The 17778-nt window shown below is 36.6% G+C and overlaps 1 non-coding gene across 1 annotated transcript; it reads right to left on the bottom strand.

Annotated features, from left to right (window-relative positions):
* Nucleotides 1-284: 284 nt before the first annotated feature.
* Nucleotides 285-386, bottom strand: LOC124080174 (U6 spliceosomal RNA). The gene has a single exon (XR_006847616.1). It is a non-coding gene; the product is annotated as a U6 spliceosomal RNA (small nuclear RNA).
* Nucleotides 387-17778: the final 17392 nt, after the last annotated feature.

The following is a 17778-nucleotide window of genomic DNA, read 5'->3' as shown; positions in this document are numbered from 1 at the left end:
TTAACATGTCCATAATCTCACATAGTTACAAGTGTGTGTATGTGTGTGTGTGTGTGTTGCTGGGGTTTGAAACTAGGGCCTCACATATGCTAGGCAAATTCTCTAAAACTGAGCAACATTCCTGACCCCGTTTATTTTATTTTGAGATAGGATCTTGCTAAATTGCTCAGTCTGGCCCTGAGCTTGTGAACCTTCTGTCTCACTTCCTAGATAGCTGCGATTAGAGGTGTGAGCCACTCCTCTCCACATACTTTTTTTTTTTTAATGGCAAAACACTTAAGCTAAAAAGCATGAAATGCTTTATAAATTTATGTGCCATCTATGCACAGGGAACACACTAATCTCTGTATTGTTCCAATTTTAGTGTGCATGCTGCTGAAAGGGGTGTTCCCTTCTACTGATAATGGTCCTCCCTCATAAACATAACACAAGGCAAGTGACCCAGAATTAGAATACACCAGCCTCCTGGATAGAAATGTTGCCCTTGGAGTTATTATTAGAGCAGGTGACACAAATTGGCATAATCCAATTCCGTCTCTAGCAGTTTCTTAAGGCACTCCTAGGTTCCAGGGTCATGGAGCTAAAAGGAGGGGAAGCAAGAGGGACTTGCAGGCCTCAAGAAAAGGTCTATCAGAGACAGAGAGAATTAGATCAAAACAGAGAGAGGAACAGACCTGTGAGGAAGATAGACACACAAAGAGGGGATGAAATTTTAGTGTTCTTTGAGTCAGTCCAGAGTGCATATGGCCAAGTCCTCCCCAGACCATGAACCAATAAATTCTGCTCTTGCTTACATCATTTTGAGTAGGATTTCTGCCCCTTGTAAGAGCAAGGTATATTACATTTTATCCATTTTTGAGTAATGACAACTATTTTTAAATTAATTTCACTCCTAAGCCTAGGAGGAAAAAACAAATTCCATGGGAAATAAAACTATGTTTAAATATTATGAGATAAAGGTGTCTGATATTTTGTCTGGAATTTGCTTAAAAATATCCTAATTTAATGTGTATGTGTGTAAATTTCTTACCCCACAGACAATAATTTAAGATTTTTAATGCCTTTATCAGGAGTCCCCACCCAAGGTAGGGGTGAAGAGCTAGAAGACAAAAGACAACAGGCCACCCTCCAAAGAAGGCTGGTGTAGAGCATTAGCTATCACCATCTGAGCATGTACCATTTTCATAGTGAAATAGTGGTATTGAAAATATACTGTACAGGTACTTGCACTGTACATAAATGGAGCCTGTGAATCTGGCAGTCCAGCTGCCTAACAGCCTTTAAAGTAGCACCCGAGGTTTAGAACTTGCTTTTTTCCATGTCACCTTTCTTGACATAAAATTGTTTTACATAACCTGATTAGAAGGTTAACTGATGCTCTGTCAAAATATGGTTGAATCAGCCTCCAAGTGAGTCTTCTTTGCAAGGGGCTTGTTAGAGTGCCAGCTGTAAGCAGGGAGTATGGACTTTTCCCAGTCTATAAGAACTCTTGTATGACTTTTCTCTTTTAGCTTACTTGATAATAATCCAAATTTTGTATGTGTGGAAAATTTAGGTCTGACACTAGCTTTTTTTTTGAACACTTCTATTGTAATAAATCATATTAACAATTTTGTAATCTTTATATTAGTTTTTAATTGACACATAATTTTATGTACTGATGAGGTATGATGTGCTATTTCAATATGTCTATAATGTATAATGATAAAAGAAATGCAATTAACATATCCATCACCTCAAATATTTATCATTTGTGTTGGGAATGTTCAAAATATTTTCTTCTAGGGGCTGGGGTTGTGGCTCAGCGGTAGAGTGATTGCCTTGCACCTGTAAGGCCCTGGGTTTGATCCTCAGCACCACATAGAAATAAATAAAATAAAGTTATTAAAAAAACCAACATATTTTCTTCTAGCTATTTGAAATACACAATAAATTACTGTGCACCATATAATTTCTTAAGCTTTAGCCATAAGTATGTGCTCTTAAAGTAGAGGCCCTATTCTTTGGGGACAGGCTAGTTTGTTAATATAGATATAAATTTATTTTTTATATTTATCAAAACAGAGTATCTGTCTAATTTTCTTTTTTTAACATTTATTTTTTAGTTTTCGGTGGACACAACATCTTTATTTTATTTTTATGTGGTGCTGAGAATCGAACCCAGCGCCCCGTGCATGCCAGGCAAGTGCATTACCACTTGAGCCACATCGCCAGCCTGTATCTGTCTAATTCTTGGCCACTTGCTTTAGGAGACTGAAAAGAATGTGGAAAAGTATTCCCACTTCCATTAGAAAAATGACTTTGGGGCTTTTCTCACTACCAGAATATTTTTAACTTCTTTGTATTAGCCTATAGAAAATACACAAAGACCTAATAGAGAACTAAACTGAGCTGACCTCAAGGAAGGTAGGTGGGTGGAGGGGGCTCGATTTTAGCCGAGACCTGTGTCCCACTTACACAGAGTATGTGGATAATGAAATACCTGCATGGGGTCTTAGGACAGGTGGAAACTAGGTGCTTGGCTTGGAAGCCTTGAGAAAGTTGCCCAAACCCAATCATGGCATAGACATAGTAGAGCACCTGCTTTCAAAGGAGTGGTTATGAAGCATCTGAATTCCATACCAACAATGGCTTGAAGACCCAAGTTCTTCCTGAAATGTTGTGGATTATATAGGCCTCCCCACCACATATATATAATTTCCAGTATTACCATAAGATTGTGATGATATTTATTGCATATCTGTATTATGGAGTAAATTCACACCTACCAGAAGTAAATACACTATTTTTTAAAAAAATATACATTAAGCCACCTCTTTTTTAAGCTAATAATAATTTCTTGAGGATGCTTTCTTTAAATACTATATGTTAGAAAAGGCTACATCTGCATGAAGTAGAAGAGTATTTTGTTTGCATCAGTGTGTTCTAAACAACATAATTTATTTCTGAGATACTCACTGACTTGGGATGGCTGGTTACCCCTGATTGGTTGTCTTCAGCTGTAAGCAGTCTCTTCCTTTTGTCTCAGTGAGCTGTACAAATACTGTATTATTATTGTATGTGTGCCATTTGTGTTAGAAGCACTGGTTCACATGATCTATGGTAGTTTAGTGCAGGGTGGCGGGGATTAATCTTTAGCTGCATCTCTTCAACTGACAAATTAATTTTAAATAGTAGCTACCTGCATTCAAAAAAATATTTTATCAGATGTTAGGGCAATGCCAGAGTTAACAACAACAACAAAAAGATTCAACCCAGGACATGACTAAGTTTCTGTATTATCAGATACTTTGTAAGGTTTCTGGATAGTTCTTCTATTCAGAATTAAAGGTATCAGATAGTGTTTCTGGAAAGAGTTTTCTTCCAGTTCTATAAGGATGGAGAAATAGAGACAAATTGCTGAACAGAAGTAAAATTTGGAAACCAAGCACAAGTGAAATTTAGGAATTGAGTCTACCCCTACTTTCCCCACAATGTATCATACATAGAGTTTGACTCCATGGACTCTAACCAGGACTCTATCTGAAATTCGTTTATTCATTCATCTGAAGTGTCCTGATTGAAAAGGATAAGGCTTTCTGTACTTTGTTTCCCTTCAATTAGAGAGTAAGCAGTGCTAGAGCAGTGATTTTTTTTTTTCCGGACACTGAAATTACCTGGAACTTTTTTTTTTTTTCCAACAGTCTCAGGCCTGGGTCTTACCCTAAACCAGTAATTCTCAAATGTGGTCTCTGGACCAGCAGCATCAGCATTACCTGGAAACTTGCTAAAATGCAAATTATTGGGCCCAACCTTAGATCTACTGAATCAGAAATTCTGAGGATGGCACCCAGCAAATTTGTTTTAACAAGCCCTCCAAGTGATTTTGATGCATGCTAAAGTTTAAGAATGTTTGACTTAGAGAAATTAAATCAGAATATATGAGGTGAAGCCTGAACAAATGTATCACTTCAGGCAATTCTAATGTACAATGGACATTGAGATTGTTGCCTTGGATAAAAGGAACTCAGTATCAACTTTTCAGTTCACATACCTGACTATGCTCCCTTCTTTCTGATTCCAAGGTAAAATGATCAGTAACTCAACAGATTTTTGAATTTGCTCCTGAATTTATTTCTGGCCCTGGCTAGACTTCGTGTTTATCTAAATCCTTGTTTGAACTTATTACTTGTTTGTTCACTATGAAAGTGAACAGCCAAATTTCACAGCATTTGTTTTTTTGAGCATCTTGTACAAAACACTCAGAGATACCTTAAAATAGAAAGTAGAAAGAATTAGGGCTTTTACATTTTAAAGTAGAACTTCTCAATCTTGGCTGTACATTTAAAATCAGCTTTTAAAGACTCCCGTGTCCCAGACCATATCCCAGACCAATGAAATAAAACCTCCTGGGGTAGGACCCAGACAGACATCAGTATATTTTTTAAAGCTCCCAGATGACTCCAGTTGGCTTAGAATCACTCTAGCAGGAGAAACTTGACTGGGAACTCAATCTGTGAATGAGGCAAAGGAACTTCTAGGATGAAGAAGAGTCTCTCAGTGCCAATAAGCAATTAATATTCACATGCACATATTTGTCCTGCAAACTTTTTAAAAAATACCTCTCCTCTCTCCCTAACACAGCATTGTATTGGCCCTTTTCACATTTAGGTGGCATGAGAGAGAGACAGAAAGGTAAGAAAGATAGGAAGCAAATGTGACAAGCCCGTGCTAATTGTTCATCTTGATGGATAAGTATATGGAAGTTTATTATATTATTTACCTATTTACATTTTTTGTATATTTGAAAATTTCCATAGTAAAAAAGAGAGTGATCCTGGCTCCACACATGGGGGAGGAGAGTGACTGCGCTGCAGCCTACATCTACCAATGCAGCTCTCTTGGCCTACTTCCACGTAGAGACAACAGTCAGGACCTGGAAGACCATCACCAAGGTCCCTGCAGGCCTGGTCACACCAGAGGTATCCACGCTAGTCCACTTCTTTTGATTCTTCTTTCACCCTTCCTATAACCTAATACCTCTATTTTCTCACCTCCCACCTCATAAACCCCACACCCTACCCCCACCCGCTCTTTGTCTACCGTTAGATACTGTAGACCCATATGCAAACCTACTATTTATATTGTGGATACTAGTCAAACACATCATTTCTGTTTGTTGCAACAAAATTATAATTGTCTAAATGGAAGCTATTTGGTCTAAGGCTGCATAGTATTTGCATTGGGCGCTGTGAATATTGCTCTCACCTTTAAAGGTAAGGTATTGGTAACCTGCAAGTACACTACAAGATTATAGGGTAGAAATTGTAATGCCTCAGATATGCACTGCTAGAGAGGAAGACACATGAACAACATGAGAAAACAAGGGAAGAAGGTGCCCCAAACAAACTGAGATGCTATAATAATAGAATCCATTGATGGCACAGTAGCTGAAATGTCAGAGAAGGAGCACAACAGACGTAACTAAAATGACCTGCAAAGCACAGAATGATATAATAGAGCAAACACAGGCAACAATTGATCACTCCTACAAAAAGATAAGAGAGCAAATACAGGCAGCAAGCAAAAGATTACTTCAAGAAAGAGATAGTAATTCTGGAGCATTTTTCTTTTCAACAGTCTCAGGCTTGAAGGAAAAAATATACCAAATAAAAAATTCAATAGAAAGCATCACTAACAGACTAGATCACATGGAAGATAGAACCTCAGACAATAAAGACAAAACATACAATCTTGAAAATAAAGTTGACCATATAATGAAGACAGTAAAAATCCGTGAACAGAACCTCCAAGAATTATGAGATAACATGAAAAGACCAAACTTAAGTATTATCAGGATAGAGGAAGGCATCTAGATACATACTAAAGGAATGAACAATCTCTTCAATGAAATAATATCAGAAAATTTCCCAAACATGAAGAATGAGTTGGAAAATCAAATAAAAGAGGCTTACAGGACACCCAATGAATGTACAAAATTACAACAGCTCCACACAACAGCACGCTATAATGAAAATACCTAGCATACAGAATAAGAATAGAATTTTAAAAGCTGCAAGAGAAAAGTTTCAGGGCTAAACCAATTCAAATCTCAGCAGATTTCTCAACCCAGAACCTCAAAGCTAGGAGATCCTGGAACAATATATAGCAAGCTCTGAAAGAAAATGAATGCCAACCAAGAATCTTAAATCCAGCAAAATTAAGCTTCAGATTTGATGATAAAGTAAAAACTTTCAATGATAAACAAAAGTTAAAGAGTTTACAATGAGAAAGCCTGCACTACAGAATATCCTCAGAAAAATATTCCATGAGGAGGAAATGAAACACAACAATGAAAATCAGCAGAGGGAGGAACTACACTAAAAGAAAAGCAATCAAAGGAGAAGCCAAGTCAAAAATACAAACCAAAAATAAACCAAAATGACTGGAAATACAAACCACATTTAATGGCCTAAACTCATCAATTAAAAGACATAACTGGGGGCTGGGTTGTGGCCAGTGGTAGAATGCTTGCTTAGCATGTGTAAGGCACTGGGTTCAATTACCAGCACCACATAAAAAAATAAAGATTTTTAAAAAATAAAAGACATAGGCTGGCAGATTGGACCCCCCCCCCAAAAAAAAAAAACAACTCAACAATATGTTGCCTTCAAGAGACTCATCTCATAGCAAAAGAAATCTATAGACAGAAGGTAAAAGAATGGTAAAAAATATATCATATGGTCCCATATAAACAAACAGGGGTTTCCATTCTCATATGAGATAAAGTGAACTTCAAACCAAAGTTAGTCAGAAGGGATAAAGAAGATCATTCATACTGCTTAAGGAAATCATACATCAACAAGACAAAACAATTATAAATATTTGTGCCCCCAAACAATGGAGCATCCATGTATCAAACAAACCCTTCTCAATTTCAAGAATCAAATAAACCACAACACAATAATACTGTGTGACTTTAACACACCTCTCTCACCACTGAACAGATCTTCCAAACAAAAACTAAACAAAGAGACTATAGAACTCAATAATATAATCAATAATTTCAGACTTAACAGACATATATAAAATATGTCATCTATTAATAAGTGAATACACTTTTTTCTCAGCAGCACATGTATCCTTCTCTAAAATAGACCATATGTTATAGCACAAAGCAAGTCTTAACAAATACAAAAAAGTATAGATACTACCCTGCATTATATCAGACCATAATAGAATAAAATTAGAAATCAATGATGAAATAAAAAATAGAAGCAACTCCAACACTTGGAGACTAAATAATACTCAGTTGAATGATATATGGATATCAGAAGACATCAGGAAGGAGATAAAAAATTCTGAGAGGTAAATGAGAACTCTGATACAACATATCAAAATCTCTGGGACACTATGAAGGCTGTGCTAAGGGGAAAATTTGTTGCATTGAGCTCATTCATTAAAAGAATAAAAAGTCACTATTGCTCTGTAGCATAGTTTAAGATCTTGTATAGTGATACTGCCTGCTTCACTCTTCTTGCTAAGGATTGCTTTGGCTATTCTGGGTCTCTTATTTTTCCAGATGAATTTCATGACTGCTTCTTCTGTTTCCATGAGGAATGTCATTGGGATTTTGATTGGAATTGCATTAAATCTATATAGTGCTTTTGGTAGTATGGTGATTTTGACAATATTAATTCTGCCTATCCAAGAACAAGGGAGATTTTTTCATCTTTTAAGATCTTCTTTAATTTTTTTCTTTAATGTTCTGTAGTTTTCATTGTATAAGTCTTTCACCTCTTTCATTAAGTTGATTCCCAAGTTTTTTTTTTTTTGAGTTATCATAAATGAGGTAGTTTTCCTAGTTTCTCTTTCAGAGAATTTGACACTGATGTACAGAAATGCCTTTGAAATGGGGGGTTGATTTTATATCCTGCTACTTTGCTAATTAATTTATTACTACAGAGCAGTAGTAACAAAAACGACATGGTATTGGAACCAAAATAGACTTGTAGACCAATGGTACAGAATAGAGGACACAGAGACAAACCCACATAATTACAGTTATCACATATTAGACAAAAGTGCCAAAAACATATATTGGAGAAAAGTTAGTCTCTTCAACAAATGGGGCTGGTAAAACTAGAAATCCATATGCAGCAAAATAAAATTAAGCCCCATCTCTCACCATGCACAAAAGTCAACTCAAAATGGATCAAAGTCATAAGAATTAGACCAGATACCCTGTGCCTAATAGAAGAAAAAGTAGGCCTAAATCTCCATCATGTTGAGTTAGGCCCCGACATTCCTTAACAAAACTCCTATAGCACAAGAAATAAAATCAAGAATCAATAAATGGGATGGATTCAAACTAAAAAGCTTCTTCTCAGCAAAAGAAACAATCAGTGAGGTGAAGAGAGAGCCTACAGAATGGAAGCAAATATTTACCACATGCACATCAGATAGAGCATTAATCTCTGGGATATATAAAGAACTCAAAAAAACCCCACTAATCTTTGAAAAAATAAATAAAATTGATAAACCCCTAGCCTTGCTAATGAAGAGAAGGAAAGAGAAAAACTCAAATTACTAACATCCATGATGAAAAAGGAAAACTCAAAATGGACTACAAACACACAGAAGATAATTAGAAATTATTTTGAAAATGTGTACTCCAATAAAATAGAAAATATCAAAGTCATCAACAAATTTCTAGAGGCATATGATATGCCTAAATTGTGTGATATGCACAATTTAAACATATCAATTTCAAGCAAGGAAATAGAGGACACTGTCAGAAGTCTACCAACCAAGAAAAGCCCAGGACTGCATGGATCACAGCTGAGTTCTACAAGACCCTTAAAGAAGAACTAACACCAATACTGCTCAAACTATATCACGAAATAGAAAAAGAAAGAACACTTCCAAACACATTCTATGAGGCCAGTATCACCTGATTCCAAAACCAAAGACACATCAAAGAAAGAAAATTTCAGACCAATATCTCTAATGAATATAGATGCAAAAATTCTCAATAAAGTTCTGGCAAATTGAATACAAAAACATAACAAAAGGATAGGGCATCATGATCAAGTAGGGTTCATCTCAGAAATGCAAGTTTGGTTCAACATATGGAAATCAATAAATGTAATTCATCACATAAAGACACTCAAAGATAAAAATCATATGATCATCTCCATAGATGCAAACTAGGGATAATAGGAACATACCTCAACCTTGTAAAGGCTATCTATGCTAAGCCCCAGGCCAACATCATTCTAACTGGATAAAAATTGAAAGCATTCCCTCTAAAAACTGGAACAAGACAGGGATGCCCTCTATCACCACTTCTATTTAACATAGTTCTTGAAACTCTAGCCAGAGCAATCAGACAAAGAAATTAAAGAAATACACATAGAAAAAGAATAACTCAAATTGGCACTATTTGCTGATGATATGATTCTATACCTAGAAGATCCAAAACATTCCACCAGAAATCTTCTAGAAGTAATAAATGAATTCAGCAAAGTAGCTGGATTAAAAAAAAACTTATAAATCAAAGGCATTTCTGTACATCAGTGACAAATCTTCTGAAAGAAAAACCAGGAAGACCACTATTTACAATAGCCTCCAAAAAATAAAATACTTGGGAGTAAATTTAACAAAAGAGGAGAAAGACCTCTACAGTGAAAACTACAACATTCTAAAGAAAGAAATTAAAGAAGACCTTAGAAGAAAGAAAGATCTACCTTGTTCTTAGATAGGCAGAATTAATATTGTCAAAATGATCTTACTACCAAAAGCATTAAACAGATTCAATGCAATCCCAATCAAAATCCCAATGGCATTTCTTATAGAAACAGAGAAAGCAATTGTGAAATTCATCTGGAAAAATAAGAGATCCAGAATAGCCAAAGCAATCCTTAGCAAGAAGAATGAAGCTGGTGGCATTACTATGCCAGATCTTAAACTATACTACAAAGCAATAGTAACTAAAACAGTATAGTATCGTCACCAAAATAGACCCTGTAGACCAATGGTACAGAATAGAGGACACAGAGTCTAACCCACATCACTTCAGTTATCTTACATTAGACAAAGGCTCCAAAAATGTACAATGAAGAAAAGATAGCCTCTTCAACAAATGGTGCTGGGAAAACTGGAAATCCACATGTAACAAAATGAAATTAAACCTCTATCTCTCACCATGCACAAAACTCAGCTTAACATGAATCAAGGATCTAGGAATTAAACCAGAGACCCTGCATCTAATAGAAGAAAAAGTAGGCCCTAATCTCTACCATGTCGGTTTAGGTCCCAACTTTCTTAATAAAACTCCTGTAGTGCAAAAATTAAAACCAAGAATTGATAAATGGGATAGATTCGAACTAAAAAGCTTCTTCTCAGAAAAAGAAACAATCAGTGAAGTGAATAGAGAGCCTACATCTCGGGAACAAATTTTTACCCCTCACATCAGATAGAGCACTAATCTCTTGAATATATAAAGAACTCAAAAACCTTAACATCAAAAAAACAAATAACGCAATCAATAAATGGGCCAAGGAACTGAACAGACACTTCTCAGAAGAGGATATACAACAATCAACAAACATGAAAAAATGTTCAACATCTCTAGCAATTAGAGAAATGAAAATCAAAACTACTCTAAGAGTTCATCTCACTGCAGTCTAAATGCAGCTATTAAGAATACAAACAACAGTAAATGTTGGCCAGGATGTGGGGAAAAAGACACACTCATAAATTGCTGGTGGGACTGCAAATTGGTGCAGCCAATCTGGAAAGCAGTATGAACACTCCTTGAAAAACTGCGACTAGAACCACCATTTGACCCAGCTATCCCACTCCTCCATCTATACCCAAAGGACTTAAAAACAGCATACTACAGGGACACAGCCACATCAATGTTTATAGCAGCACAATTCACAATAGCTAAACTGTGGAACCAACCTAGATGCCCTTCAGTAGATGAATGGATAGGGAAACTTTGATATACATACACAATAGAACATTACTCAGCATTAAAAGAGAATAAAATCATGGCATTTGCAGGTAAATTGATGAATTTGGAGAATATAATGCTAATTGAAGCAAGCATTATATCTTCCAAAACCATAAGCCAAATGTTTTCTTTGATATGAGGACACAGACTTATAACGGCAAATGTTGGGGGAGCATGGGAGGAATGGAGGGACTATACATAGGGCAAAGGGGAGGGAGGGGAGACAAGGGGGCAAGGTGGTAGGAATGATGGTGAAATGGGTTAGACATCATTACCTTAAGTACATGTATAAGACATGAATGGTGTGAAAATATTCTGTGTACAATCAGTGTCTTGAAAAATTGTGCTCTATATGTATGATATGAAATGAATTGCATTCTGCCACCATGTATAATAAATCAGAATAAATAAAAAATATATACATATGGGTGGAGCCTGGAGTGTAGTGGACAGAAGGTGCCAACTTCCACATTGTCTTTTTAATGAAGCTTCATGAGCTATCCTGTACACAGACCCCACATTGATCCTCTCATTTATCTACAAATTATGCCTGGATAAATTTGAATTGTCAACAGCTACTAAGATCTTTGCTTTGATATTCCAGATACAGACAGGTAGGATTTACACAGATATATGAGAAAGAGAAAAACAATTGACCTCATCCTTACCTCACAACTATTCCCAGGGGTTCAAGTCAGAAACCTGGGAATCATGTAGATTCAGTCCCCACATCCAGTTTGTCAGTAAATTTTTTATTTCTTTCTCTTAATCAGTCTTAAGTTCATACCCTCCTTTCCATTTCCAGTTGTTACTTTAGACCAGGCCAACATCATCACTGTTTTACACACATAATCTCTGTAGTCTGCTAGGGCTGCTATAACAAAATGCCAGAGACTAGGTAACTTAAACAACAAAAATTTATTTTCGCATAGTTTTGATAGTTAGAAGCTCCAGATCAAGGTGCTGGCAGACTTGGCTCTAGTGAAGCCTTTCTTCCTTTCTCTTTTTGCTGTATTCCTCACATGGACTCTTCTTTGTGGCTACATGGAGGATGAGAGAAAGATAGAGATCTCTTGGGTCATTTTCTCTTCTTCTAAGGCCACTAGCCTTATTGAATTAGGACCCCATCCTTACGGCTTCATGTAACTTTCATTACCTCCCTAAAGGCCCTATCTCTAAATGCAATCACATTGGGGTTAGGGCTTCAACATATGAATGGCAGGGTAGGCACCAAAATTCAATTCATATCAGCCTCCACACTACAGTCTTCTAAGTTATGTGCTTAAAATCCTTCATAGTTGTGTGTCTCTCAGGGTTCTTTGGGTGGAGAAATTGACTCTGCTCATCTTAAGTGAGTTTCGGGAGCTTTTAGAATTGAAGATAAGGTGGGAGGGCCAAGCTTGTAATGAGGAAGTTCCTGGAGGTTTCAGTAGCAGGGATCCCTGGACTATCATGGTTGGACACTTACACTACAATGGGTGGACTCTTTCTGCTTCTATTCTTCTTATGTTACATTGTTACAGATATAAAATTTCTAGTATACAACATTATGAATATACTTAAGTCCACTGATTGTAAAATTAAGATCACTTAAATGGCAAATTCTACATTATAAAGTATTTTTTTTTTTAATTTTTTATTGTGGGTTGTTCAAAACATTACAAATTTCTTGACATATCATATTCCACACTTTGATTCTAGTGGGTTATGAACTCCCACCTTCACCCCATACACAGATTGCAGATTCACATCAGTTACACATCCATTGATTTACAAATTGCCATACTAGTGTCTGTTGTGCTCCGCTGCCTTTCCCATCATCCACCCTCCCCCCTCCCCACCTCTCCCCTCCCCTCCCCTCCTCTCTCTCTACCCCCTCCACTGTATAACCCTGAGGGTCTCCTTCCATTACCGTGCAATTTCCCTTCTCTCTCCCTTTCCCTCCCACCTCTCATCCCTGTTAAATGTTAATCTTCTTCTCCTGTTCTTCGTCCCTACTCTGTTCTTAGTTACTTTCCTTATATCAAAGAAGACATTTGGCATTTGTTTTTTAGGGATTGGCTAGCTTCACTTAGCATAATCTGCTCTAATGCCATCCATTTCCCTGTAAATTCTATGATTTTGTCATTTTTTAATGCAGAGTAATACTCCATTGTGTATAAATGCCACATTTTTTTTATCCATTCGTCTATTGAAGGGCATCTAGGTTGGTTCCACAGTCTTGCTATTGTGAACTGTGCTGCTATGAACATCGATGTAGCAGTGTCCCTGTAGCATGCTCTTTTTAGGTCTTTAGGGAATAGACCAAGAAGGGGAATAGCTGGGTCAAATGGTGGCTCCATTCCCAGCTTTCCAAGAAATCTCCATACTGCTTTCCAAATTGGCTGCACCAATCTGCAGTCCCACCAGCAATGTACAAGTGTACCCTTTTCCCCACATCCTCGCCAGCACTTGTTGTTGTTTGACTTCCTAATGGCTGCCAATCTTACTGGAGTGAGATGGTATCTTAGGGTGGTTTTGATTTGCATTTCTCTGACAGCTAGAGATGTTGAGCATTTTTTCATGTACTTGTTGATTGACTGTATGTCCTCCTCTGTGAAGTGTCTGTTCAGGTCCTTGGCCCATTTGTTGATTGGGTTGTTTGTTCTCTTATTGTCTAATTTTTTGAGTTCTTTGTATACTCTGGATATTAGGGCTCTATCTGAAGTGTGAGGAGTAAAGATTTGTTCCCAGGATGTAGGCTCCCTATTTACCTCTCTTATTGTTTCTTTTGCTGAGAAAAAACTTCTTAGTTTGAGTAAGTCCCATTTGTTGATTCTAGTTATTAACTTTTGTGCTATGGGTGTCCTATTGAGGAATTTGGAGCCCGACCCCACCGACTGTAGATCGTAGCCAACTTTTTCTTCTATCAGACGGCGCGTCTCTGATTTGATATCAAGTTCCTTGATCCATTTTGAATTCACTTTTGTGCATGGCGAGAGAAAGGGATTCAGTTTCATTTTGTTGCATATGGATTTCCAGTTTTCCCAGCACCATTTGTTGAAGATGCTATCCTTCCTCCATTGCATGCTTTTAGCCCCTTTATCAAATATAAGATAGTTGTAGTTTTGTGGATTGGTTTCTGTGTCCTCTATTCTGTACCATTGGTCCACACGCCTGTTTTGGTACCAGTACCATGCTGTTTTTGTTACTATTGCTCTGTAGTATAGTTTGAAGTCTGGTATCGCTATACCGCCTGATTCACACTTCTTGCTTAGCATTGTTTTTGCTATTCTGGGTCTTTTATTTTTCCATATGAATTTCATGATTGCTTTCTCTATTTCTACAAGAAATGCCATTGGGATTTTGATTGGCATTGCATTAAACCTATAGAGAACTTTTGGTAATATCGCCATTTTGATGATGTTAGTTCTGCCTATCCATGAACAGGGTATATTTTTCCATCTTCTAAGATCTTCTTCTATTTCTCTCTTTAGGGTTCTGTAGTTTTCATTGTATAAGTCTTTCACCTCTTTTGTTAGGTTGATTCCCAAGTATTTTATTTTTTTTGAAGATATTTTGAATGGAGTGGTTGTCCTCATTTCCATTTCAGAGGATTTGTCGCTGATATACAGGAATGCCTTTGATTTATGCGTGTTGATTTTAAATCCTGCCACTTTGCTGAATTCATTTATTAGCTCTAATAGTTTCTTTGTAGAGCCTTTTGGGTCTGCTAGATATAGAATCATATCATCTGCAAATAGTGATAATTTAATTTCTTCTTTTCCTATTTTTATGCCTTTAATTTCTTTCGTCTGTCTAATTGCTCTGGCCAGTGTTTCGAGAACTATGTTGAAGAGAAGTGGAGAGAGAGGGCATCCCTGTCTTGTTCCAGATTTTAGAGGGAATGCCTTCAGTTTTTCTCCATTCAGAATAATGCTAGCCTGAGGCTTAGCATAGATTGCTTTTACAATATTGAGGTATGTTCCTGTTATCCCTAGTTTTTCTAGAGTTTTGAACATAAAGGGATGCTGTACTTTGTCAAATGCTTTTTCCGCATCTATCGAGATGATCATATGGTTCTTATTTTTAAGTCTATTGATGTGGTGAATAACATTTATTGATTTCCGTATATTGAACCAGCCTTGCATCCCAGGGATGAATCCTACTTGATCATGGTGTACAATTTTTTTGATATGTTTTTGTATCCGATTCGCCAGAATTTTATTGAGGATTTTTGCATCTAGGTTCATTAGAGATATTGGTCTGTAGTTTTCTTTCTTTGAAGTGTCTTTGTCTGGTTTAGGTATCAGGGTGATGTTGGCCTCATAGAATGAATTTGGAAGTTCTCCCTCCTTTTCTATTTCCTGAAGTAGCTTGAAAAGTATTGGTATTAGTTCTTCTTTAAAGGTTTTGTAAAATTCTGCTGTGTACCCATCGGGACCTGGGCTTTTCTTAGTTGGTAGTCTTTTGATGGTTTCTTCTATCTCCTCAATTGATATTGGTCTGTTTAGGTTTTCTATATCCTCCTGACTCAATCTGGGCAGATCATATGACTTAAGAAATTTATCTATGCCTTCACTATCTTCTAATTTATTGGAGTATAAGGATTCAAAATAGTTTTTGATTATCTTCTGTATTTCTGAAGTGTCTGTTGTGATATTGCCTTTTTCATCCCGTATGCTAGTAATTTGAGTTCTCTCTCTTCTTCTCTTCACTAGCATCGCTAAGGGTCTGTCGATTTTGTTTATTTTTTCAAAGAACCAACTTTTAGTTTTGTCAATTTTTTCAATTGTTTCTTTTGTTTCGATTTCATTAATTTCAGCTCTGATTTTAATTATTTCTTGCCTTCTACTTCTTTTGCTGTTGTTTTGCTCTTCTTTTTCTAGGATTTTGAGATGAAGTATGAGATCATTTATTTGTTGGTTTTTTCTTTTTTTAAGGAATGAACTCCAAGCAATGAATTTTCCTCTTAGAACTGCTTTCAATGTGTCCCATAGATTCCGATATGTTGTGTCTGTGTTTTCATTTATCTCTAAGAATTTTTTAATTTCCTCCTTGATGTCTTCTATAACCCATTGATCATTCAGTAACCTATTGTTCATTCTCCAATTGATGTATGCTTTTTCCTTCCTTCTTTTATCGTTGATTTTCAGTTTCATTCCATTATGATCAGATAAGATGCATGGTAATATCTCTACTCCTTTATATTGTCTAAGAGTTGCCCTGTGACATAATATATGATCTATTTTTGAGAAGGATCCATGTGCTGCTGAGAAAAAAGTGTAACTGCTTGATGTTGGGTGGTATACTCTATATATGTCAATTAGGTCTAGGTTATTAATAGTGTTATTGAGTTCTATAGTTTCCTTATTCAACTTTTGTTTGGAAGATCTGTCCAGTGGCGAGAGAGGTGTGTTGAAGTCTCCCATGATAATGGTATGGTGGTCTATTAGACTCTTGAACTTGAGAAGAGTTTGTTTGACGAACATAGCTGCACCATTGTTTGGGGCATAAATATTTATGATTGTTATGTCTTGTTGGTGTATGGTTCCCTTAAGCAGTATGTAGTGTCCCTCTTTATCTCTTTTGATTAACTTTGGCTTGAAATCTATTTTATTTGATATGAGTATGGACACGCCTGCTTGTTTCCGAAGTCCATATGAGTGATATGATTTTTCCCAACCTTTCACCTTCAGCCTATGTATGTCTTTTCCTATCAAATGCGTCTCCTGTAGGCAGCATATTGTTGGGTCTTGTTTTGTGATCCATTCTACTAGCCTGTGTCTCTTAATTGGTGAGTTTAAGCCATTAACATTTAGGGTTATTATTGAGATATGGGTTGTTCTTCCAGCCATATTTGTTTATTTCTGTTACTAAACATTGTTTGTTTTCCTCTTTGATTGTTTCCCCCCCCCCTTTACTGTCCTACCTCCCACTGTTGGTTTTCATTGTTTTTTTCCATTTCCTCTTCCTGTAATACTTTGGCTAGGATGTTTTGAAGAGATGGTTTTCTAGCTGCGAATTCTTTAAACTTTTGTTTATCGTGGAAGGTTTTAATTTCATTCTCCATCCTGAAGCTTAATTTCGCTGGATACACAATTCTTGGTTGGAACCCATTATCTTTCAGTGTTTGAAATATGTTATTCCAGGATCTTCTAGCTTTCAGAGTCTGTGTTGAAAGATCAGCTGTTATCCTGATTGGCTTGCCCCTAAATGTAATCTGCTTCCTTTCTCTTGTAGCTTTTAAAATTCTCTCCTTATTCTGTATGTTGGGCATCTTCATTATAATGTGTCTAGGTGTGGATCTCTTATGATTTTGCACATTCGGCGTCCTGTAGGCTTCTAGGATTTGGGATTCTGTCTCATTCTTCAAGTCTGGGAAGTTTTCTTGTATTATTTCTTTGAATAGACTGCTCATTCCTTTGGTTTGGAGCTCTGTACCTTCCTGTATCCCAATGACTCTTAAGTTTGGTCTCTTAATGTTATCCCATATTTCTTGGATGTTCTGCTCATGGTTTCTTAACAGTCTTGCTGAGCTGTCTATGTTCTTTTCCAGTTGAAATACTTTGTCTTCATTGTCTGATGTTCTATCTTCTAAGTGTTCTACTCTGTTGGTAGTATTCTCCATTGAGTTTTTAAGTTGGTTTATTGCTTCCTGCATTTCTAGGATTTCTGATTGCTTGTTTTTTATAACCTCTATCTCCCTGTATAGTTGATCCTTTGCTTCCTGGATTTGTTTGCGTAATTCGTTGTCGAAGTGATCTTTCATTGTCTGATTTTGCTGTTTAATGTCTTCC

The sequence above is a fragment of the Marmota monax genome, unplaced genomic scaffold (genome assembly GCF_021218885.2).
Source record: "Marmota monax isolate L192 unplaced genomic scaffold, Marmota_monax_Labrador192_F-V1.1 WCK01_AAM20220418_F8-fsc00015, whole genome shotgun sequence".
NCBI classification, from domain to species: Eukaryota; Metazoa; Chordata; class Mammalia; order Rodentia; family Sciuridae; genus Marmota; species Marmota monax.
Note: the sequence above shows the minus strand (reverse complement) of the source record. Positions and strands in the feature narration are given on the sequence as shown.